This window comes from Caretta caretta, chromosome 6, assembly GCF_965140235.1.
Source record: "Caretta caretta isolate rCarCar2 chromosome 6, rCarCar1.hap1, whole genome shotgun sequence".
In the NCBI taxonomy this organism is placed as follows: Eukaryota; Metazoa; Chordata; order Testudines; family Cheloniidae; genus Caretta; species Caretta caretta.
In genome coordinates this window covers 21,259,086-21,283,874 of record NC_134211.1, presented here as the reverse complement: position 1 = coordinate 21,283,874, position 24,789 = coordinate 21,259,086, and the positions used below count along the sequence as shown (strand labels likewise).

Sequence of the window (24,789 nt, the reverse complement as noted above, 5' to 3'; positions counted from 1 at the left end):
TTCCCTGCTGCTTCCAAAAGCTACAAGCAGCAGTAAGGAAAATGAAAATATCCAAATAAATTTATCTCTGATGATTGAGAAATCTACAAGCAGCAGAAATATGGTCATTCTAGACCTGTGTTTGGTGGAGGAGAAGGCCCAAAACATAAGTCTGAGACAGAAGAGAGTGGAAATCACTATGCACATTACTGGCAGGGTTCAAGCATGCTTTTCCAGACAAGGAGAACAGGATATTTTTCTGATAATTACACTAATCTAGCCACTTACATTGTCGCCCACTACTATAGTATCTGAGCACTTCACAATCTTCAGTGCATTTATCCTCACAACACTCCTAGGAGGTAGGGAAGTATTATTATGCCATTTTATACACAGGGAACAGAGGCACAGCGTGACTAAATCACTTGCCCACAGTCACCCAGCAGGCCAGTGGCAGAGAAGGGAACGGAACCCCCCCATCTCTCAGTCCCCTACCCACTAGACTATCCCTCCTCCTAATAACCAAACCATATTTCTATGGAGTCTAAAGTATGATTCATAGATTATAAAGCCAGAAGAGATCATTCTGATCATCTAGTCTGACCTCTTGTATAACACAGGCTTTAGGACTTTCCTGAATTAATTTCGGTTTGAACTAGAGCATATCTCTGAGAAAAACATCCAACATTTACAAATTGCCAGCGATGGAGAATCGATCACATCCTTCATAAGTCATTCCAATGGTTAACTGCTCTCACCATTAAAAATGTGCACGTTATTTCCTATCTGAATTTGCCTAGCTTCAGTTTCCAACTATTGTCTCTAGACTGAAGAGCCCATTATCAAAGTTTTGTTCCCCATGGAGGTACTCAAAATGATCTTCAAGGAAAAAAAAATCCCTGCCTATGCAGATGAGGTGGCCATACTTGAAATGTCCAAACATGTTGGTAACTAGCATGGTTCTGCTCCCAGTGTGGGCGAGTCCTTTGTCAGGCTCCTCCCACTTATGCTCCATTGTGCCTCTTTTTCCAGTTTTTTTGGTTTGTTTTTTTTTAAACGTTTATAACAAGTGTGACAGGATCGGTCACAGAGACCCCCTTGGGACTGTCACCTGATGTGCTGAAATTACCTCTGAGCCTGTTTTCCCTGCCAGCTTGGGATTTCCAGAACCATGCCTGGTTGAGCCAGAAACACTAGCCTCCTGCAACACAGACCCAGGGGCTGGTCCATGCCCCCAGAGCTGCAGACTTAACTGAAAACTGCTCAGCAGGTTACCTATCTCCAGCATCCAGACACCCAGTTCCCAATGGGATCCAAATCCCAAATAAATCAGTATTACTCTGCATAAAGCTTATACAGGGTAAACTCAAATTGTCCACCCTCTATAACACTGATAGAGAGATATGCACAGCTGTTTGCTCCCCCAGGGTTTATTAACAAACAAAAGTGATTTTATTAAGTATAAAAAGTAGGGTTTAAGTGGTTTCAAGTAATAACAGACAGAACAAAGTAAGTCATCAAGCAAAATAAAGCAAAAACACGCAAGTATACGCATAATACATTAAGAAATTGATTACAGGTAATATCTCACCCTCAGATATGTTCCAATAAGCTTCTTTCACAGACTGGACTTCTTCCTAGTCTGGGCCCAATCCATTCCCCTGGTATAGTCCTTGTTAGTTCCAGCAGACATCTCAGGTGGTAAGCAGGGGTTTTATCATGACTGGACGCCTTTGTCCTGCTCCAACCCCTTTTATAGCTTTGGCACAAGGCAGGAATCTTTTGTCTCTCTGGGTCCCCACCCCTCCTACTAAATGAAAAGTACCAGATTTAATATGGATTTCACCATCAGGTGACATGGACACATGTCACTGTAAGACCCCTAGTCTCCGTTCCCCATGGGTTGGCCCACACGTACACAAGAAGGCTTGCACATAAATAAACCATTTACAACCAATTGTCCTAGTCAATGGGAGCCATCAAGATTCTAAACCACCATTAATAGTCCACACTTTGCATAATTACAATAGGACCTCAGAGGTATAGGTCATATTTCTAGCTTCAGATACAAGGATACATGCATACAAATAAGAGGAATACATTCAGTAGCTTATAACCTTTGTTATGATACCTTACAAGAGACCTTTTGCATAAAGCATATTTGTTGCATCATATCACACTCATAAGCATATTTCCATAAAACATATGGAGGCCATACGTGTCACAACCAGGTTTGGTCCTGCCTGCATGAATGAAACAAAAATAATAATATAACTATGTTAAGCAAACAGGACTCCAGCACCGGTACTTTAATATGGTTATAACACATTCAAGTACATAAGAAACAACAGTCACACCTTAAGGTCCTGATCAGGACCCACTGCATTATTTTACCACATTGTACAAAAAAGAACTAGATAAGTTAATGGAGGATAGGGTCCACCAATGACTATTACCCAAGATGGTGAGGGATGAAACCCCATGCTCTGAGTATCCCTAAACCTCTGACCGCCAGAAGCTGGGCCTGGACAACCCATTTAGGGATCTGGGGCAAAAATTGGGGATTGGTCCTGCTTTGAGCAGGGGGTTGGACTAGATGACCTTCTGAGGTCCCTTCCAACCCTGATATTCTATGATTCTATGATTCTATGAACAGGGGATGGATCACTTATTAATATCCTTGTTCTGTTAATTCCCACTGAAGTACCTGGCATTGACCGCTGTAGGAAGCTGGGATTACTGGGCTAGATAGACCACTGGTCTGACCCGGCATGGCCATTCCTATGTTCTAATGTATGTTCTGTACATACACATCGTGAAAGTTTCTGCCTCAAAGAGCTTACAGTCCAAATACAAGAGAGATGGGCAGGGAAACAGGCACAGAGGCAGAATGACTTGCTTAAGTTTATACACCAAGCTAATGACAGAACCAGGAACAGAATCCAGGCCTCCCAAATCCCAGCCCGTTGCCCTATCCGCTGGACCACACTGCCTCGAGCATGCTTTAGTTCCATTCAAGCAACCTGAATAGATGAAGCTGTGTTCAAACTTGGTCATCCCCAGATCACAGGAAGCATAAGGCACAAACACAGTACATTGTATTTTGTAGACAAGGCCTAAAATAAACCAGAACGAACTGAGAATCGCTTCCTTTGGGCCCTCTGGGTTGACCTTCCCTTTCCTATTGGTGTGTGTTTTGTCACTCAGCAATATATATATATAAGTTATGGATACAAAGCATAAAATGAAAAACTAGCCAAAAATTGGGGGGCAGGGGGTGGTAAAAGAATACTGAACAAGTACCAACATCATTTCAATAAAAAAAGAATGAGAAATATTACCTAGCGAGTTCCAAGAAGGTTAGTATTACAAAAGGAACAAAATATTGGCTTGACACAGGGAAAAGATCCTCCTGAATACAAATTTGTTCCATGCAGAAAAATAAAAGGAGCTACCCTTGCTACAAAAGAAATTAAGTAAACATACGGTAGAATCGGGAGGGGGAGGGGGAACCACACAAATGGAAAAAAAACCAAGGGCTCTGAAATCTCTGTTGTTTCATATAGTTCTCCCCCTTGCAAAGCAGACGATTTATACTTTTTCCTTGGAAATGTAGTTCTTGTGAAATTGGACCTGAGTGTGTACACTCCATTAGAATACCTCTTCTTCTGTCCCCAGAGAACTATAATACTGATTTATTGGACAGAGAAATGTGCCTTGCACTTCCATACAAGACATTCTTCGGATTTCTGAAGTTAATCTAGGACTCAGTTGGATAAGTGATAGGCTGACACTGGTAGAAAGATACAGCAAAAAAAAAAAAAAAGAAAAATGTTTGTGTAGATAACAGAAGGTTTTTGAAGGCCAACGTTGTTGTTTTGGTGGAGAAATTTCCACTCCCCAAACACAGAATGGGAGAATAAGCAGGAAAAAATTAAGGGAGGAAAACTCAATTCAAGGAGGTAGAAGAAACACCCAGAGACTAATCTGAACCAGTAACTTATAATTAGCTGTGATTAATAAACAGTTCTAGAAGAGCACCTAGTCTCTAGTGATAATAGCATGGAGTTTGGAGCTCAAAAGGCAGAACCAGGTCTTGAAAAATTCACTCGCCTATTCATCCAGCGTGAATGAAAGCTTTCACTTGCAAGGGTGGAGTCTAAATGTATACGTCCAGTTAAATTAAGAGTTAGCCTTTACAGCCGTAAAGAAAATCTTCCAAATAGGGGCCAAATACAGACAGATGCCAGGCTGTCTTTCTGAGTCTGCAGATTGGCAGCTTCAGTGCTTCTGCTGCTGGTCATAGCTTTGAAAAACTGCAGAGAAATGATAGGAACAAGATTCTCATCAATTTTGCTGCTCCAAAAATCAGAGCTTGTCAATTCACATTAGCAGAGCCATCTCCTGGCTCCCAGTGCATGGACAGAACTATTAGAACACACCCTCACTCAAGGAGGAAGAAAAAGGACATACATTTTAAAAAAAAAAAAAAAAGCACAAAATAAATCTGAATGATATACACCTTGATGGGCCAGATCCTCGGCTGAAGTACGCATGTGCAACTGTTTGCAATGATAACTGTACCTACTTATGCCAGCAGTGAATCTGGCCTGATTAGACTGTAAGCTCTTTGGGGTAGGGACTCTCTTTTTGTTCTGTATTGGTACGGCCCCTAGCACAAAGGGGCCCTGATCCATGACATGGGCCCCCAAGCGTTGCCAAACTATAAATAATAATGGCGTACAATCAGGGCACCTCTGAATAAAAGGACATTTGTTGGCCCCCCACACAGGTTCAATATGGTGTAATTAGTGCTACCCTTTGAACCCCTTAGGAACTGGCCATCAGCCATTCTTTCACCCCACAATGGAAGTCACTTAAGAGCAGGGTTTGAAAGGTAGTTCCTTAATGCTCTGAGACCACCCTCACAGGACCCTAGGAGCACCAATACATAGTAAGATTGGAAAGCAGTTTCTACTGTAGAAAACCTGTTTCAAACATTCGCCGTTTCAGCCATGACTTTCCATGCTTAGTGTCTGGCTCAAAATAAACGATGGGAGAGGGCAACAGAAACTCCCAACTTTCCTCATCGTAAAAAAATAAAAATCAATACGTGTAAAATAAATAAAAATACTTTAAAAAAATAAATCTAGTCACGCTTCTCTGAGGGGCTACAGCAAAGTTTGAAAGGGGTCAGTGCAACAAAAGCAACAGGAATGTCAGCTTGGCTACACTACACATGAGGCGTTTCATACAGCCGACAAACTAGACATTTAAAGTAGATGTTCATCCTTCAGCCCCCCATGACATTTGATAATGAGTGAGGTGAAGGGAACTGTAATTACAGAGGTGGAGAATTATTCAAGATCAGGCAGGTTTGTGGTAGGTTAGTTTCACTGCTGTAGTTAGGACATATTTTAAATGATACCCCGGGTGCATAGAGCATATGAATGGATGCCATTTTTATTAAAGCTAAATAAATAAGATTAAATGTAAAGATCTGTGCCTTTGTTAAAATAGCTCTGATAAAAATCACATATGGGATGTGCAACACAGCAGATCTGGCTCTGATGAATCTTCCTCAGTCAAACTGTAATGGAGAGGGCTTTTTTTAAATTAATCTGAATGAAATTATGAGCATGGAAGTTAAATTCCTGTAAGAGCAATTTGGCAAAAGCATTTAGCCCTGGATTAGAGCTCTAACAGAGGGAGAAGAAAAGAGCAATTTGTTTTCTAGCTACGTGTTTTGAGCTGAAATCTTGAAGCAGCTCATCTACATTGTTTTTCAACAGTTAAGGTTCATTACACTGAGAATTTTTAAAAATGTCTCTCACTGTTGATCTATTATTTGTATTGTGGCCCTGCCTAGCAGCCCCAGTCATAGACCGGGACCCCATTGTGCTAGGCTCTGTATAAACACAGGACAACAAGACAGTCCTTGCCTCAAAGAGCTTCCAATCTAAGGTTAAGACAAGAGACAACAGATGGATACAATAGGCAGGGGGAGCACAAGGAAACAATCAGACGACTGATTGGATAGGCAGCCATCTAGCACTAGTGCTGGTTGACAGGCCGCCCGTGTTTTGCTATTGTTTGTATTTGTCAGCAGCCAATCAGTACTAGCATTCCTTGTGTTATTTATCTTACAACTATGCCTAGAGCAGGGGTTCTCGGGACTCATTTTTTGGTGGCCTCAGAGTACAGCCACCAACTCGTGCTGGTGGCCGCTCTCACACTTTTCCCTAAAATACTTAATTAGCTCTAGGAAAAAAATAAATATGCACATATACACTTCCAAATCATTGTAATTTTTATTTAGGACTAGCTAATAAGCCTGTTGTGAAAAGTGATCTTAACAGACATGCAAGTACTGTATCACTTTTCACAGACGACTTACTCAGCCCCAGCAAGCCTGGGGACAAATTAAGCTCTGGATGCGAAGGGAGAAGGGCCAAGGGAGGCAGCAGGGGGCTGCAGCCTGAAGCCCCATGTCCGGAGCCCAAAGCTACAGAGCCGGGAGCTCGGGGCTGGAGCCCTAAGCCCCGCGGCCAGGGCCTGCCCCCCTTCAACCTCAGGGCTGAAGTCCAAACCACTCCTGGGAAGGTGGGGAACTCACCGGCTGCCTCTTTCTCCAGCCTTGTGTCCAAGGTGTCTCGGGAGGGATGTGGGACAGGAGAAGGAGAACCCCTGCTGGCAACCCCAGCAACCAACACCATGAGCACTAGGGAGGGGAAGGGGCCGCTACTTTGCTCTTCTCCCCCGCATAACAGTCCAGGAGGCTGTGGCCACAAGAAAAGTCCCTGGTGGCTGCATGTGGCCACAGTGGCCGCATTTGAGAAACGCAGGCCTAGAGGTTCCAACCAGTCCCAGGACCCCATTGTGCTAGGCCGTGTACATACACATAGTAAGGGGACAGTCTCTGAGATCTGATCATCTAAATAGACAGGAAGGGAGGCATTACTATCCACACTTTACAGACAGGCACAGAGAGATTAAATGACTTGCTCAGGGTCACACAGGAAGCCTTTGACAAAGCTAGGAACTGAACCCAGATCTCTGGCATCCCAGGCCACAGCCCAAATCACAAGTGCCTCTCTTCATTCCCTAGCACTGGCGAACCTGCACTGGTACTAGACCAACAGTGGGAGAATTCCTTAAAACCTTCATTATGCACAAGGGCTTAGGGAATGTGGATGACAGACAGACCGACATCACTAGCATGAAGTCAAGCATATCATCCAAGGGGTTTTCCCAATAATGAGGAAACCTTCAAAGAATCCAGAGACCCAGTGGAGGCTAGAAGCTTACAAGCAGTTTCACTTCTTCACACAAACCAGAGGAACTCTGCGAGAGGAGATCATTAATTATGAACTATATATACTACTTTTTGTATAATTACTGTTGGTACAGTGTGTCAGCTTCTTCTCTGGGTGGAGGGCAAGATTTTCAATCGGGACTATTAATATTGGACAGCCAGCTTAATACACCATAAATGGGCCTGATTTTTCAGAGGGCAGAACTTTGTGAAAACCAGGCCCCTTTGAGGTGTCTCAAGCCGGGCCCCTAAAATCAGTAGTCACATTCAAAAATCATGGCTACAGGTATAGTAGTTGTTTTATGTGCTCTACTAACTCAAAAGGAGTACTAAATGGGGAGAAGACTGCTAGGTTAAAAAGCTTTCTGCTATCAGAAAACAAGAGCATAACACGATCCAATGGCTCAAAGCGAAGATAGATAAATTCAAACAAGAAACAAAAGGCACACATTTTTAACCGCAAGGGGTAATCCACCATTGGAACAACTTTCCTGGTGTTGAAGCAGATTCTCCATCACTTGGAATCTTTAAAGCAAGACAGGATGTTTGTCTAAATAATGCGCTCCAGCTCAGCCAGAAATAGTGGGCTTGACTCAGGAATAGCTGGATGAAGTTCTGTGGCCCGTGTTGTACAGGAGGTCTGACTAAGTGGTACCACCTGGCATTAAAATCTAGGAACTTGTTAGGTGACAAGAGAACAGAAAGAATGCTTGTGACTGCAGGGATGTAACATATTTATTAAGTTTGCTTAGAGATGAGATTTGCAGGGGGTGTTGCTCTAAGAAGCGACACACAGCATTTCAAAGAATGCAGCAGTACTGTCAGAGGCTCCAGTGAAACAATAAAAATCTATCAAATCCATTTATCAAAGCTTCTGCAGTTCCCATTTCCAAGCAGGAGAAATTTTAATAGGTATCGAGCAAAGAATCCGATCTGGAGCAAGTGGCAAGATTTTGGAAACCAAAATGTCAGGAGAATTTTGCACAGGCCCATCAGCACTGGGTGTTTAATTCTGAATTAATTCTAAAGGGTTCATTCTCCCTTCTACAAGGCTTATCCAAAGCCCATTGGAATCAATGGGAGTCTCTCCATTGACTTCAGAGGGCTTTAGATTAAGCCCAATATGTACAGGCCATTTCTAGTAATGGTGACTAAAGCTGTGTGCACACACTGAGCGGGAAGGCTGTGGGAGCCCTTCTTGTTCTCTCTGGGTCAGAGGGCAATTTCTTCACACGCTTGTTCTATGAAAACCTAAAGCACATTTTAAAAGGTAGGAAATGTGGCCTGGCAGATTGTGCACCGTGCTGGGACTCAAAAGAATCAGGGTCCATTCCCCACTCTGCCACTATCCTGATGTGCGACCTTGGGCAAGTCTCCTGACCTCTCTGTGCCTCAATTTCCCCTCCCACGCTTTGTCTGTTTAGGACAGGGACTGTCCCTTATTAGGTGTGGGTAGAGTGCTTACCACAATGGGGACCTCAGCTATGACCTCTGATCATTATTACACTACAAATAATAACCATCTTTCCTGCATCAGTCCTTTAACCTCCTGCATCCTACAACATGATGTGCCCTCAGCAGGGCATGGTTAGCTCTCGCATCACACAAAGACAGAGCAAACACTCACTGGGGTACACCAGGACATTCACAGAAAGAACTGAACAGGTGCTAATGGAGACAGGAAGCAAAACCAAGCAAGGAGGGAATTCAGCCCCTGCTCTGATCTCAGAAGCAAGCAGAGATTTACTCTCACCATTTTAGCACCTCGGAAAACCTCTCTGCACTCAAAGCTTCCCCTCTTTGGAAAGCCGATGAGGACACACAAGTTCTGCTGCACATGGGACTGTTGTCTAAGATTTATGTGCTAATAATCTCCAAACTGGTTTACTGAACCCATTTCTATTCCGCCCTTCCTGCCTCACAGTCCCACTCACCTCCCAGAAGGGAAGTGTGTTTGGGTTAATAAAAAGCTAAGAATAATCCAGATTTTTGCCTCCAACAAGTCAAAGCTTCGAATAAACCGTTTGAAAGAGTAATGTGATTAATCTGACCACTGAATTGCTACAGTGCTTCCCTGTTCAGTTTTTAAAAACATTTCAGAAACATTAAATAGGAAGAAAGATTCCCTGTGGGCAGGTTATTCTCTAACCTCAGGGTTTCTTGCACCTTCCTGCTCTGAAGCAGCTAATGGCTACTGTCAAAGACAAGACAGTGGACTGGATGGACCATGAGTCTGATCCAATCTGCCAGTTCCTACATTCCTATCCTATTCATATATTCCTATGAACCTTTCAGTCATTCCCCTTATTATGTTCCCCAAACCAACACCAAAGCTGCTAAGACTAACATGCAAAGGGGAACACATCGCCCTTTGTGGTTCATTCCCTCTGCCTCCACTTCATTTGTGGAACAGAAACCATGTTCTCTCCTGGAATACCCCCAAAATGCACACATCTCACCCACAGCACAGACGCAAGTCACAGTTCTCCCTTGACAACAATAGCGGCTGATACCGAGGAAGGGGTGATCAGTCATACAGGTCTCCCCGGGCTGGGATCCAAAGTGAGACTTTTTTTTTTCTTTGCAATGTGGAGCCAAATACATTTCTTCAATTGGCCTGGTCCCCTGCATGATGCAGCTGACCTGTTCACTTGCCAAATTCTGGGGAATATACTTGAAATCTGAACCTTAAAGTCAAATTCTAATTTACTCCGCTCCCGTCCTGCTCACCCAACTGCAGCAAAGAGTTGAGGAATGGCAGACGAGTTGCTTATACTATTCTATCCAGTATAGAATCAAATTAATTACATTTGCCTTTCCCTCCATTTGTTTGCTCGCACAACATTTCCAGTAACTTCTTGGAATGTACTGGGGACAACTTCTTGTTTCAGAAACTGGAGGAAGTAACCTGGGTGAGGAGGAGGGAGCCATTTTAGACTTGCTTCTGACCAACAGGGAGAAATTGGTTGCAAGTCTGAAGGGGAAGGCAATTTGGACCATGAAATGATATATTTCATGATTCTAAGGAAAGGAAGGGGTGAGACCAGCAGAATAAGGACAACGGACTTCAAAAAAAGCAGACTTTAACAAATTCAGAACAGGTAGGTAAGCTCCCATGGGGGAAAAAATCTAAGGGAAAAAGGAGTCAGTGAGTGCTGGCAGGTTTTTCAAGGTGACAATATTAAAAGCTCAACTGCAAACTATCCCAATGCAACAAAAAGATAGGAAGAATAGTAAGAGACCAGTATGGCTCCGTTGGGATCTCTTTAATTACCTGAAAATCAAAAAGGAATCATACAAAAAGTGGAAACATGGACAGATTGATAAGGAGGAGTACAAAAGAGCAGCACAAGAATATAGGGATAAAATCAGAAAGACTAAAGAACAAACTGAGTTGCGCCTACCCAGGGACTTAAAAGGCAATAAGAGAAGGTTCATTAAATACATTTGGAGCAAGAGAAAGACAAAGGAAAGTGTAGGTCCTCTATTTAGCGGGCATGGAGAGTGCTGTTCTGCTGTGCTAAAGTTCCCACTCCAGTGCTATACATCACTTCAGTGGCTGTTGGAGCGATTGAGCAATCAGGAAGGAAAGAGAAAATGCATCACTTTTCTCAGGGCTGAGAGAGAATTTTATATCTGTCGCCCTGGCACAACTCTACTCACCCACCCACCTGGGGCAAGTGATTGTTTTGAAGAAGGTTATTTGGCAGTGAAGTAGCTGGACACTGAATAGATTTTAGTGGTCTCAGTAAGTTAGTGAATTTTCTTGACAAAAGAGATCCATGCCGAAAGCCAACACAAAATATGCACACCTACTGCACTACATAAGCACAACGGCACAAAACAAAGAAACCAAGAAAATCACACATCACTGTCCATTCCTAGGCACTGGCCAAGTAATACAAATCTAGGGTATCAAAGTTTTCTCATTGCCCCAGAACTGGGCAGGCACCCTCACTGAGGCCAGCCTGAGGCATGCCCATACGAAGTCTTCTTCTAATTATGATCCAAAAGCAGCTTTGGAAGCCAGCACTGAAGCACAGCAATTGTACAGAAACAGATGCTTGTGAAGAAATGCACTCAATCTACCTATGGTATTTATATGGCACCCATCATCATAGCATTTAGGTGCCTTAAAATCTTTAACACACACCCGTGAGAGTAATGAGGTGTTATTATCCCATTTTACAAATGGAGTACTCTCTCTTACACGTGTATGGTATCTGTACAGCAACACTATATCAATGTAGCTGCAGGTCCATACACCATTTCAAGGCCTCCTCTGTGACACTGGAGATCATCCAATCATCTTTGACTCCATATGTGATAAATGGGAGGGAAGGGGGGAGCTCCCTTATATGGACACCCAGCCAACCAGTTAGCTTTAAAAACCCCTGTTAGAACCGGGTCTCTACTTGCTTTACCTATAAAGGGTTAACAAGCCCACAGTAAAAGGAAAGGGAGTGGGCACCTGACCAAAAAAGAGCCAATGGGAAGGCTAGAACTTTTTAAAATGGGGAAAAAACTTCCCCTTTCTCTCTGTTGTTGTTTCTCTGGGAAAGAGGGGAACAGGGAGCAGTTACGCTATGAGAAGCTTTAAGCCAGGTATGATCATAAATCATCAGATCCCAGAACTACTTATTTGGAACTCCCAAATGTGTAAGTAGATCAGGAATGTTTAGAAAGATGCAATTAGGTGTATTTCTGTTTATTTCTTATGGCTAGTGGACTCCTCTGTGCTAACCCCAGATGCTTTTGTTTGCTTGTAACCTTTAAGATGAACCCGCAAGAAAGCTATTTGGGGTGCTTAATTTTTGGAATTTCTCTTTTAAAATCTAGCAAAAACCTACGTTTCTTTTTTTGTTTGTTTGTTTTTAATAAAAGGTACCTTTTTTTTTTAAAGAAGAGGATTGGATTTTTGGTGTCCTAAGAGGTTTGTGCATATATTAATTAGTTGGTGGCAACAGCAAATTGCCTTTGTTTTCTTTCTCAGCTCTTCCCCGAGGTGGGGAGGGGTTAAAGGGCTTGAGGGCACCCCACACGAAGGAATCCCCTTGTAATTTCATAGAATATCAGGGTTGGAAGGGACCTCAGGAGGTCATCTAGTCCAACCCCCTGCTCAAAGCAGGACCAATCCCCAATTTTTGCCCCAAATGGCCCCCTCAAGGATTGAACTCACAACCCTGGGTTTAGTGCACCTTCCTGGGTTCCAAAAGGGGTTTTCCATTTGGGTAGTGGCAACATTTACCAAGCCAAGGTCAGAGAAAAAGCTGTAACCTTGGGAGTTTAATACAAGCCCGGAGTGGCAAGTATTAATTTTTTTAATCCTTGCAGGCCTCCACACTCTAAGTGCCAAAGTGGGGAATCAGCCTTGACACCCTATTTGGGGCACTGTGTTATGTGTTCAATGGTTTGGATGTTCTCACCTCAGTCGCACAAAGAGGAATCTTTGATTTTCCACTTGTGCATCAAGTAGATGTATCTTCCATGGTTTGTTTGGATACAGTTCAACACGATCCAAAGTCTGCATGGCAGGTTGAAACCAGGAGGGTGGCTTGTTGGGTGTGTAATAATATGCTTGTTTGGAGAAGTAGATGAGGTCTGGACACTTTGCCATTCCCTGGCCAGATACAGAGACATGAGTTGGTCACGTGTGGTCCAGAGTGGTTTCTGCGATTCCAGGTGTTGCTGGGGTATGTTATCCATAATCTGCCAGATGGGAAGTTCTGGGTAGTCTTCACAACGTTTAAGTTCTGTGTTGTGGCTATATGCCGGCGGATATATGGAGGTTCAATGTTTGCTAATGCAGAAAGCCATGGCAGAGGTGATACTTTTAACGTATGGGATACTGAGGCACTGTAAGGCTATGTGACTTTATCAAGGTCACATAGGAAGTATGTGGACAGAGCAGGGAATTGAAAATGGGTCTTCTGAGTGCTAGGCTAGGACTCTAACCACTGGATGCATGCAGTCCAGTTTGTACTTGTGTGGAGCATTTAGAAGACTTTCTACCAGAACTGCAGAGTAGAGGAGGTCAACCATGGAAGAATGACCAGTGCACTACATTAGGGGTAAGACCAAATGAAGTGGGGCAGCTGAGACAGCAATGCCTGCTGTCTACTTTAGCACTGCACAAGTGCAGATTGATGCTCTAGTGAGCCTTGCTCAGAACAAGTGCAATCCCAATGAAGCTGTGAATGCCTCTGCATGAAAGTGATCTATTGTGGGTACTGGGGCAGTCAGGCTTGGGCCCGCTGAGAACTAAAGGCCCCACACCTTCAACCAAGAAGGAGGGACCATTAAACGAAGACCACAAAAGAATTTGTGGGGCAATAAATGAGAAAAACAGAAATGGAATGAGCTCATAGGTTAAGAATTAGGGAACCTGAAGGGGACAGAGCAGAGAATTCCCCCCCACCACAGCACCCACTGCTCTCAAAGTCATCTAAGGAGTATGTGAAAACTGCCCAGAAGAACTCTCCCCGGGTGAATGGTGGGGAATGAGTTTGGGTGGTGTGTTACAGAGCTGCTAGGGGGGTGCAAAGGTGAAATGCTGTAATGTAGACAAGGCTTCGATGTTCGCCTCCCACAAAGCCACACTTTGTCCCAAGTTAGTTTTGATGGAGATACCTTTGGTGACACAGCAGGTCTCCCAATCCTGCAACAATCCTGGTGCATCTAAGGGCCAAAGGGGGAAGGGATTCTGAAAACAGTCTCAGAAGACAGATTTAAGATCAAAGATGAATGTGGGGGATTGATGTTGCAATCAACATGAGAAATCATACAGGTCGATGTCAAAAGAACAGCCGTGGGATTTTAGTTTGCTGGGAGTGAAAACCATGGGCTGGTTTACAGTGCTAATCCCTGACCTTTCAGGCTATTTGCAAACAAAAACACTCAGAATCTAATCTGAATCCTCTTTAAAATAGTGCTGGGCAGCTAAATGTTATGGGCCAGATCCTCAGATTGTGTAAACTGTTGTTAACAGAAGAGCGGCCCTACTGGGTCAGACCAATGGTCCATCCAGCCCAGTATCCTGTCTACCAACAGTGGCCAGTGCAAGTTGTCCCAGAGGGAGTGAACTTAACAGGTAATGATCTAGTGATCTCTCTCCTGCCACCCATCTCCACCCTCTGACAAACAGAGGCTAGGGACACCATTCCTTACCATCCTGGCTAATAGCCATTAATAGCCTAACCTCCACAGAATTTTCCAGTTCTCTTTTAAACCCTGTTTTCGTCCTAGCCTTCACAGCCTCCTCAGGCAACAAGTTCCACAGGTTGACTGTGTGCTGAATGAAGAAGAACTTCCTTTTATTTGTTTTAAACCTACTACCCATTAACTTCATTTGGTGACCCCTAGTTCTTAAATTATGGGAACAAGTAAATAACTTTTCCTTATTCACTTTCTCCACACCACTCATGATTTGATACACCTCTATCATATCCCCCCTTAGTCTCCTCTTAGTCTCCTCTTTTCCAAGCTGAAAAGTCCTAGCCTCTTTCATCTCTCCTCATATGGGACCCGTTCCAAACCCCTAATCATTTTAGTTGCCCTTTCTGAACCTTTTCTAATGCCAATATATCTTTTTTGAGATGCGGGGACCACATCTGTACGCAGTATTCAAGATGTGGGCATACCATGGATTTATATGAGGGCAATAAGATATTCTCCGTCTTATTCTCTATCCCTTTTTTAATGATTCCTAACATCCCGTTTGCTTTTTTGACTGCTGCTGCACACTGCGTGGAAGTCTTCAGAGAACTATCCATGATGACTCCAAGATCTTTCTCCTGATTAGTTGTAGCTAAATTAGCCCCCATCATATTGTATGTATAGTTGGGGTTATTTTTTCCAATGTGCATTACTTTACATTTATCCACATTAAACTTAATTTGCCATTTTGTTGCCCAACCACTTAGTTTTGTGAGATCTTTTTGAAGTTCTTCACAGTCTGCTTTGGTCTTAACTATCTTGAGCAGTTTAGTATCATCTGCAAACTTTGCCACCTCACTGTTTACCCCTTTCTCCAGATCATTTTTATGAATAAGTTTAATAGAATTGGTGTTGCTCCACTGAAGCCTCTGGAGTGACACTGATTAAAATCAGCTGAGGAACTGGCCACATAAAAAGTCAGGAAGCCTCTGTCCCAGGTGATGTGGTCTATCAGTTAACAGAGGATCCTTCTCGCTCATACAGTTGGCCTCTCCTCCTGGGGTGCACCTGGCCTAAGCTCATAATCTACACTGAAGTCTGCTTATAAAGTGAATTCTCTATAGGCAAAGGCTACAATCTGTGAGATTAATGGGGAGAAACAAAAGGAAACATCCATGACAAGATTCTGTTGTCTCCTGAAAAGGCAGAGTGAACTCTCGGATTCTGTACATAGCAGAGGATCTCTGAAGAGTGTTTTATCAGTCACATAGACTGAGCCTCCTTTTTAACTTCCTGTGAATAAAATAATTACTTATGTTCAATACAAAATCAAAGGAAATGCAAGTGCCCAGCTAGCTGGCTCCAAGCACTGCACACTGTACAGACCCCTACATTCCACCATTCCTATTTTTCAAGTGATCTCTACATTCCAGCTCGCAAAAGAAAAGGAACCAGCAGTATCCAAAGAGCTCAGAAATCCCAGTTAAGCTGATTGGGAAGAACAGCACTGATACAACGTGCAGCCATAGCCTTGATCAGTATTCCTAACATTTCAAATATACAGCTTAGCTGTGTGTGGCATTTGGAACTAGCCTTCAAGCTGAGTAGCTGTGTTTTCTTTGACTTTAAGCCGTTGTTTTAATTATTTTTAATTAAAGTAATCACTTTTGCTCAATGCTGCCTTTGTGACAGGTACAGCACCATCATCTGCCATGCAATCTGCAAGCTCACTCGTTTGCAAGGGCTATCTTCTGCTATTTCCCAAATCAGATATTATTTATGTATTCACAATACCAACAACGGCTAGGAAGACATACTGCGTCCGTGCTCATATGTCAAATCCTTTCAACTGAAGTTTCTTGGCTTTTTAACAGTGCTACTTGTTCATTTTCCCATTCTCGTCTGTTGTATTATATATACATAAGGGAAGCTCAACAGCAGTCTGAACACAGATTGTTCCCTTCTCTTGCCCCTGACCCAACAAGGACAATCCAGGCTCGGCACCCAAATCTCACTGAAATTCAATGGGATTTGAGCATTTGAAAATTCCATCCCAAGTCGGTGGGGTTCTCAGGTTCTCCTTAAAACAAATGCTTATACACAAGACTCATTCCAGGGCTCCACCTCCACCACCACCACTCTCCCCATATGTGCCCAACATATAGAGACACACCGTAGATGCATTGAGCTCTCCAGATTGGAATGACATGCAGGCATCTCATTTCATGGATAAGAGGAGCACTGTTGCAAATACTTATTACACCCTACTTTAAAAAGGTATTCAAACTCCACGATCAGGTGAACATGTTCTGTTGAATTACTGATGAGGGAAAGCAGAAGATTTGCAGCAAAGTCATGAAAAGATTGTACTGAGATTGGAAGGGGAAAATGTTTTCTTCATAGTATTTTTAGCTCGGATTTTCAAAAGGGCCTAATGGAGTGAATTAGGCACCCAACCTGCATTGAAGCACCTAGCACCCTTAGACGCCTTTGACTATCCCAGGCATCAATTTCAAAAGCATTAATAGAACCACTAGAGATGCAAAAGGCCTATCAAAGCATCTAATCTGCCCACATGCTAGGGCTGGTCTGTTACCCTATACTATATTCTTGAGTGCTTGGTCCAGTCCACTTTCAAAGCATCTAACGGAATCATCTCTCACTACAGGGCTCTGATCCCAGCTCTCCCCACCAATGTTTTCTTCTCCTTCATGATTCAAATGAAATGCATCTCGATGCAAAGGATAAATGGCACGACTCAAGGTGAAAGATATACCTGATGCTGGATTTTGCTAGCAAGAGAAGGATCAAATACGCACACATTGAATTGGCCTCAATTTAAAGTGTAGATATAGTCAGAAGACAATGCTGCTTGAACATTCCAGGCATCATGCTGAGCTTCCAGTGCTTACATTCAGGAAAAAACAAATATAGCCCCTGGGTTTGAGACTGGCAAACTGAACAATTTCTCATGTAGAAAATCAAATTGATGGAGCATAAATGTGGAATAACCAAGAGGTGGTTTTCACAAAGACGCTTTCTGCGTCACGCTGCCTCACCCAAAAGGATTCCAAGTGCAGAAACTTACCGGGGCTGGTAGTTTTGCTGATGCCACACACGATGGACAACGATGAAACCTTGATCTCCCACAGCAATAATGGCCTTTCAGTGCTGCCACTGTAAAACAAACAAACATACATACATACATATCAGTAAACTAAACAGATGATGACTCAGGAGACACTTCATGAATGCAGGAAGTGCAAGAGAGGTGATTTCTTTTCAATCCAGTCACTTTTAAAACCCTAACACCAGTGCGTAATCTGTAATGAAAGACGTGCTGGGGTTCGAACAGTTTCTTTACTTTCATGACTGATGCCGCAAGCCCTGAGGTGTTGGGGCAATGCCAAACCTAGTGGTGCCAGGGCTGAGCCCTGGCACAAATTAAACAATGCCTAACACCTTACCCCATAGCTCCCAACCCCTCATCTTTGCTCCTATCCACATATTTAAAACCTCAGTAAAAGCTTGGTACCAAAATAAATTACTGAAAGCAAAATTCATACTATAAAAATCACCCTAGAGTGACCAGATGGAGGTGAGGAAGACCTTCTTGTCTGAGCAAATTGGTATATAAAATAAGAAAACTGCTGTGGAAATGTGATGGTGGTAGGAGTGGGGGAGCGGCAGCAACTCCAGCCATATCTCAGACCCCAGAATTACAGAAGTAGTAACTGAGGTTTGCCATCCTTCCAAGATACAAGCTGCTATTGGTCCCAGTGAATGATACACAGGAAAACCAGCAAGAGGAACCCAAGTGTGCAAATATGCCCCCTGTAGAGGATGATCATGGCCAGAAACAGTAACAATTTGAAGTTTTTCTAAGACCAGTTATCTGAGTTGCTCAAAGGGTTTTATAAACCTCAATGGATTAAGCGTGTGAAGTGGAGAAAAGGTTCTACTGTGATCAGTTCATCCCTTAGCAAAATACAGACATCCTCTGTATGGAACATGACAGCTACTGTACAGCAACTCTGCACCACAGTTTAAAGAAGAAAGGACATCTCTATCCTGGCAAAAATCACATACATAACTCACCAACAATGCAGTTCTGCCTATGGTAGCAACAATGGAAGCTGTAGTGTAGACAGGACTCACAAACAGTACCCAAGCTCTGCTTCCTACACTACAGCTTCCATCATTGCTACCACAGGTGGTCAATACTTTGTTGCCAGCACAGATGTGGCCCTAGCAAAGAAGAAGTGTGCTGTATCCATATGGCAATGCAAAGGGTTTTTAGTTAAGCACAATCCAATCATCCTAGCAGTACTTTGGCCAGATCATCAGAGTTAACATGACAACTCCTAGGAAAGCTCTACAGCATCTTCACTCACCACCAGCGGTCACAACCTTGGTTTAACATCACATTTGAAAGATGGTTGGTTTGCATCACCGTTCAGGGTAACTGCACCTTTATTTCCCCTCAGGGATCAGCCAGGGCACCTACACTCAGGCTTCCAGATCCCAGCTGTCGTTGCTCTTCGATGGAGACCTGCTCCCTCCCCCTTTTGACTGCAGTATTTCCAAGCTGCACAGTTCCTTGACTACGCTGTGTTCTCCCCAACAGAGACAGGCTGCCCAAACAGAACCTGCTTGTTTTGTCTTTAGGGATGGCTAACAGCTGTAACTGCTACAGTTATAACGGTACCACAATACTTCCTATGCAGGCCTACTTTATTCTTAGGGTAAAAAGCATTAGAGAGAAAACATTTAAAAACAATAAAAGAACATACCCGCATGCTAATAAGATTAGCAGTGTTAACCCCCAATGTTAATATGGATTCCATCAGGAACAGTCCTTCAAACCCCACCCAAGGGGGTTACCAGTTCATCATAGTTTCAGCTGAGAAGAAGCACCCAGACCTTCCAACCCTACCCAGTTGTCCTGTCCATTTTCTGGACCAGGAAAAAGGCTCTGAGACAATTTAAAACCAGACTATTTATCCAAAAACCCTTTCTTTGTCCAATGGTTCCCGGAGACTCCAGTTTGAAGTAATATATGCAGACCTCTCCAGGGGGATGGCTTCAAAAGATTGATAACAGAGGAAGTACATAAGTGTCCCCCTTCCCTAGCAGAAAAAGTACACACAATGCCACAACAACACACACACAATTGTGTTTTAATACGATGTACCCAAAAGGTATTAACCTTAACTTGATACGGTTTAACTGAATTCAGCGAACTTTACCTTAATTCCATAAGGTTTGTTCAGGACATGGGTAGTCTGTCACCACCACTCAGATTGGTTTACCATACTTTAACTCACATTTATAGCTAGTGGCTCCAGGTGCTGAATGCCAATAATTTCCAGATGGGCCCCAAATCCAGCAAAAAAGGAAATCAGGCAAAACAAAGGAGATCCTTGCTATGTGAAGGAATGTTTCTGTCTGACATTTCACTGGCACATAAAGCTACCTGGCCCAGAGGAGAATCAGTAATACTTTCCATAGAGGTTGCTTTATTTTTAAACTGAGAATTAATGAAGTTGACACCAAGTGTTTCTTGAGAAGATATAGCTGTCTGATGGTTTTTAGAAGTCTTTAAAAGAAAAAAAAAAACCCTACAATGACAAATACAAGGAGCAGCAGCACCTTTTAAGGCAGAAGGAAGCTGAAAACCAAGCCCTAGTTTTTAGGCATGCCTGAGTCATAACAGAGAGCCCTTCACTAAAAACAAATTCACTGGCTGGGAAAGAATGAGTTAGGCGCCTGTGTGATAAGGACGAGAAAGGATCCCTCTTTTCTCAACATTTTAGACAGCTGGAGTAAGTCAGCTGATGTGGATTTTGTCCCTTTGGATTAACATGGATATGACTGGATATACGGCTTCAAGGCTCAGCACTGAAGTCTGTAGCTGATTTTTCGGGGGTGCGGGGACAGGGAGTGGAGGTGTTTGACTGGGAGAGTAAGAGAGAGGAGCAGTCAGTGAAACAAGTGGGGCTAAATAATGGCTTCAGAGAGCTGTCTATTCTTCCTCTTGACCAGAAACACATTGGAAACACATTTCCCAAGGCAAGGGCAGTGTCACAGGAATCATGGATGAAGGGATTTCTGATTTCCTCTCCCTTGCTTTTATTTATTTATTAAAAAAACAAACAGATGATACAGGACTGCCATCATCTGCCCCCATGCCCTGAATGGTGGCAAACCTATGACCGATCTCTCAGGGAATCAGCTCTCACACACATTGGGCCTAAATCTCCCATCATACAGGTGTAACACCACTGAAGTTCATATAGTAAACTTCTCAGGAAACCTGAGGTTTTTTCCTGGCTATGGAAATAATCTGCTGTGAGATCTTGGATAAGACCCTTCCCCTCCCTATGCCTCTGATTCCCCTCCCACCCTTTGTCTGTCTACCCTCTTAAGACTGTAAGCTCTTTGGGGCAGGGACTGTCTCTTACCATGTGTTTGTACAGTTGGCTAACATAATAGGGACTCTATGTGCTATTTTAATGCTTCTACTAATAGTAATAAGAACAAACTACACAATGCCTCAGATTAATACTATAGGGTTTCTCTCATAACTCATTAATACCATATATCTTACTTTACAGACCAGAGGTGTGTTTTATTTTATTATTTTCCAGTGATTCTGGTCTGTTTTCAATGTTTCCTGTTCTTCCTCTGGCGTGCCCTGCAGATACAGTCGCACTCAAGTGCACTCCAGTTGCTCTAACGGAAAATCTCTGACAATTCCTAACTCTTTAGCAGATTTCCTCTGGCTCACTTCACAGTTATTTAGCCTATTCACTGACATGATCTGGAGTGGAGGAATTGCATCCTGGAGTGAGATAGAAAATTGAGCACCGGCACCTTAATTCAAAATGGCAGATTACAGACATGTCACTGACAGACCAGTTCTCTAGAACCAGGACACCTTGAACTAAAAAGACAGGTAGCGGGAATCCCTTTTTCCCCCCCTTCTTCCAAAATCTTGGTTGTCAGAACCTGCATTTTATTTCTCTATGACTGGGGTAAGGAATCTGGTTTCCACCTGCAACATAGCTTACATTTCCCAGCATCGTTTGTTGCTGCTTGCTGGAATGTTTAAAAGCTGGGGATTACGAAAACAGAGGCACAGAATCATAGAAATATAGGACTGGAAGAGACTGTGAGAAGTCAGAGTCCTGTCCCCTGCGCTGTAGCAGACCCACACTTACACCATCCCTGACAGGTGTTTGTCCAGCCTGTTCTTAAACACCTCAGTGACGGGGATTCCACAACCTCCCTTGGAAGCCTATTCCAGAGCTCAACAACCTTATAGTTAGAAAGCTTTTCCTAACATCTAACCTCTCAATCTCCCTTGCTGCAGATTCAGCTGACTACTTCTGGTCTTATCTTCAGTGTGTATGGAAAAAAACTGATAACCATCTTCTCTGTTAAACCATTTAACATATGTGAAGACTTAGCAGTTCCCCACTCAGTCCTCTTTTCTCAAGACTAAACAGGCCCAGGTTTTTTCAATCTTTCCTCATAGGTCACTTTTTCTAAATCTTATCATTTTTGTTGCTCTCCTCTGGACTCACTCCAATTTGTCCACATCTTTTCTAAGATGTGGCGCCCAGAATTGGACACAGTACTCCAGTGCCAAGTAGAGCAGGACAATTACCCCTCATGTCTTACATATGACACTCCTCTTAATAAACCCCAGCATGATATTAGCCTTTTTTTTTTTTTGCAGCTGTGTCACACTGATGACTCACATTCAGTGTGTGATACACTATAACCCTCAGATCCTTTCCAGTACTACCACCTAGCCAATTATTCCCCATTTAATAGCTGTGCATTTGACTTTTCCTTCCTGAGTGAAGTACTTTGCACTGGTTCGCATTGAATAATGTGCGCTGCTGTTGTGCTAGATTTCCACAAACACAACTCTGGCAATGCATCCTAATCTTGACCAGAAAATAACCCCAGCCACCCTGCGATTACAGTTCTGGGCCTCTCAGGAAAATATGCAGTAAGTTGCACTGAACTGTGTGGAGACTTTCTGATGCAGAAATACATTCCTGAGTGGGATGAGATCACCTAATACATTTAGCTGTGTGACCCTGGCAGGAAGAGAAAGGCTGGAGTGCTAACCTACTGCTTCACTGAGCATCTCTTGGCAGAAGCCATCGTAAAGCAATGTTCCTTCCCAGGATCTGACATACACTCATGGTTTGACATTTACCAGACTTCTATTAGCCAGAAGACAAGGTCTACTAGCAGAGGCCATTTTAAAAGGCCCCACTCCTCCCATGAAAGCTGGTGAGTGGCATTATTAAGTCCTATCTGTGAGCATGCACACAGAGTGATGGTCTTGGAAGGTAGGCAGGTGGCTACCTCTCACCCCCAGATCAGACACAACTGCCTTAACTAGTTGCAAGTTACGTGGTTCAGTTTGCCTCCCACTTTCCCGCCATCACAGTCATGTTTGTAACTCTGCGCCTGATATACTGCCTGAACAGGTCTTTATTAGCACATCTGGACAAATCCGGTCATCTCACCCCTTGGGCCTCCATAGGAGATTCAGTATCCAGAGATACACAAAAAGAGGCACGTGGGAAAGTCCAGTCTGGAGCTCAGAGGAAAATAAAAGCAGATTTGTGAGCAGGATTTTTTTTTAAAGGGAAATAATAAAAAAAATTCAATGTAGTTTGTTGGTAAAGGGACATTTTACTTGTTGCCTGTATATTTTTTCAAGTGAGAATTCAATTGGTTCCAGACTGCTTATTTCAAATTATTTTCCTTCAATTCGCGTAGAATGCTACAAAATATTACCTTGCCCTAATAGAAGGTTAAGACATGCAATGCTTCACTGTCTGACAAACCTGTCCCATCAACACGTGCTATAGAATTGGCATCATAACAGACAAGTTATCTCCCATTGACATCTGCTTCAGCACTTGAAGTATCCTCTTGGGTTCTCCCATCTTCAGCACTGATGCTCCCTCATCTTTCACCTCTTCCAACACTTCCTGAACTCTCTGCCTTTCACATCCCATCCTCACCTGTGGAAACGGCCGAATTCCATCAACATCTGCCTCAACAGTATCTCCAGAGGACACCGGACTGTTCTTGAACTTCAAACTTCATGACTAAGAACCCCAGAATCATCTGCTATATACATGGGTACCGCTGTTAGTAACTGGAGTAGTGGGTTTGAGCTTTCATGGAGCTAGTGCAAGAGCAGCTGAAAGCTCAGTTATTAATTTGCGCTGAGTAACCAGCTGCACTGTACGTCCATTCTTCAACTCACAGTGGGAAAAGTGGGGCCCAGTCCAATGACCCTTGAAGTCAATTGAAGGACTTCCATGGATTTCAGTGAGTGGTGGATCAAGCCCTTGGTGAACAGCAGATCTAGTAAGGCTCCAACCGTTCATAACTACATCCCCAATAACATGGCAAACACTGGCTCACTTAGCTATTAGCTCACTGGGACGCTATATTCTTGTTCAAAATCCACAAAACTGCAAATGAAAGTGACTATGGTTACTGAACAACGTTCTTCACCTAGTCTTGCTTCACCACACTACAGTGACAGAACCATCTGAATGGACTAGTGCTGCTGTTTATTCAAAAGCAGTTGACCCAGAACAGAGAGTGATAGACTTGGCAAATTATGAGATATCTAATCTGTTCTATATAGGTTTTATATCACCCTTACCACCGTAGTATCAGAGTGCCTTCCAGCAGTCCACTAAGCAACATGACTAACATTTATCATGTGTTGTTTGTTCTCCCATCATTTCCTCAGAGGGAGAAGTGTGTACAATGGAGTGTCTTGTTTTAGTAAGGTATGTTTTTTGAAAATATACACACCGCTCTGTGTTTATGTTAAAAAAGGCAGGTCAAAGCAAAGCACCTTGCACTTGAAGTGGGCGGTGGTGAGGTTTGTGATAGTCCTGAGTTTCTGGGGGTGTTCATTCCAGTGTCTTGGACCAGCCCCAGAGAAAGCTCTGTCTCCCACACAAAAGAGTTTTACCTTTATTGTAGAAGGCTCCAGTGCACCAGAGAAGCATGAGATATTGACCACAATCTTCAGCCTGGAGCTTTTGTCAATCTTTTAGAGACCCAGGCCTTGGTATGCCTTAAAGATAAGGACTGAGACCTTGAACTTAATTTGAAATTCTACAGGAAGCCAGTGTAAAGGAGAGGTTTGATGAGCTTGCAGTAGCCTGTGTTTTGTGAGGAGATGCACTGCAGAGTTCAGTACTAGTAGGAGTTTTCTAAGAGCTGAAGGCTTCATATCCAAGTATAGTGCAATGCTGTAGTCCAGCCAAGAGATGACGAAG

The 24,789-nt window shown here is 43.2% G+C and overlaps 1 protein-coding gene across 4 annotated transcripts in view; it reads right to left on the bottom strand.

The window, feature by feature from the left end:
* Window positions 1–24,789, bottom strand: part of TSPAN4 (tetraspanin 4) — a 683,463-nt gene that overhangs the window by 532,498 nt on the left and 126,176 nt on the right. For all 4 annotated transcript variants that reach the window (XM_048852861.2, XM_048852864.2, XM_048852863.2 and 1 more), the window contains exon 2: window positions 17,538–17,626. The gene's annotated coding sequence lies outside the window, so the exon portion shown is untranslated. The remainder of the gene's footprint in view (window positions 1–17,537; window positions 17,627–24,789) is intronic.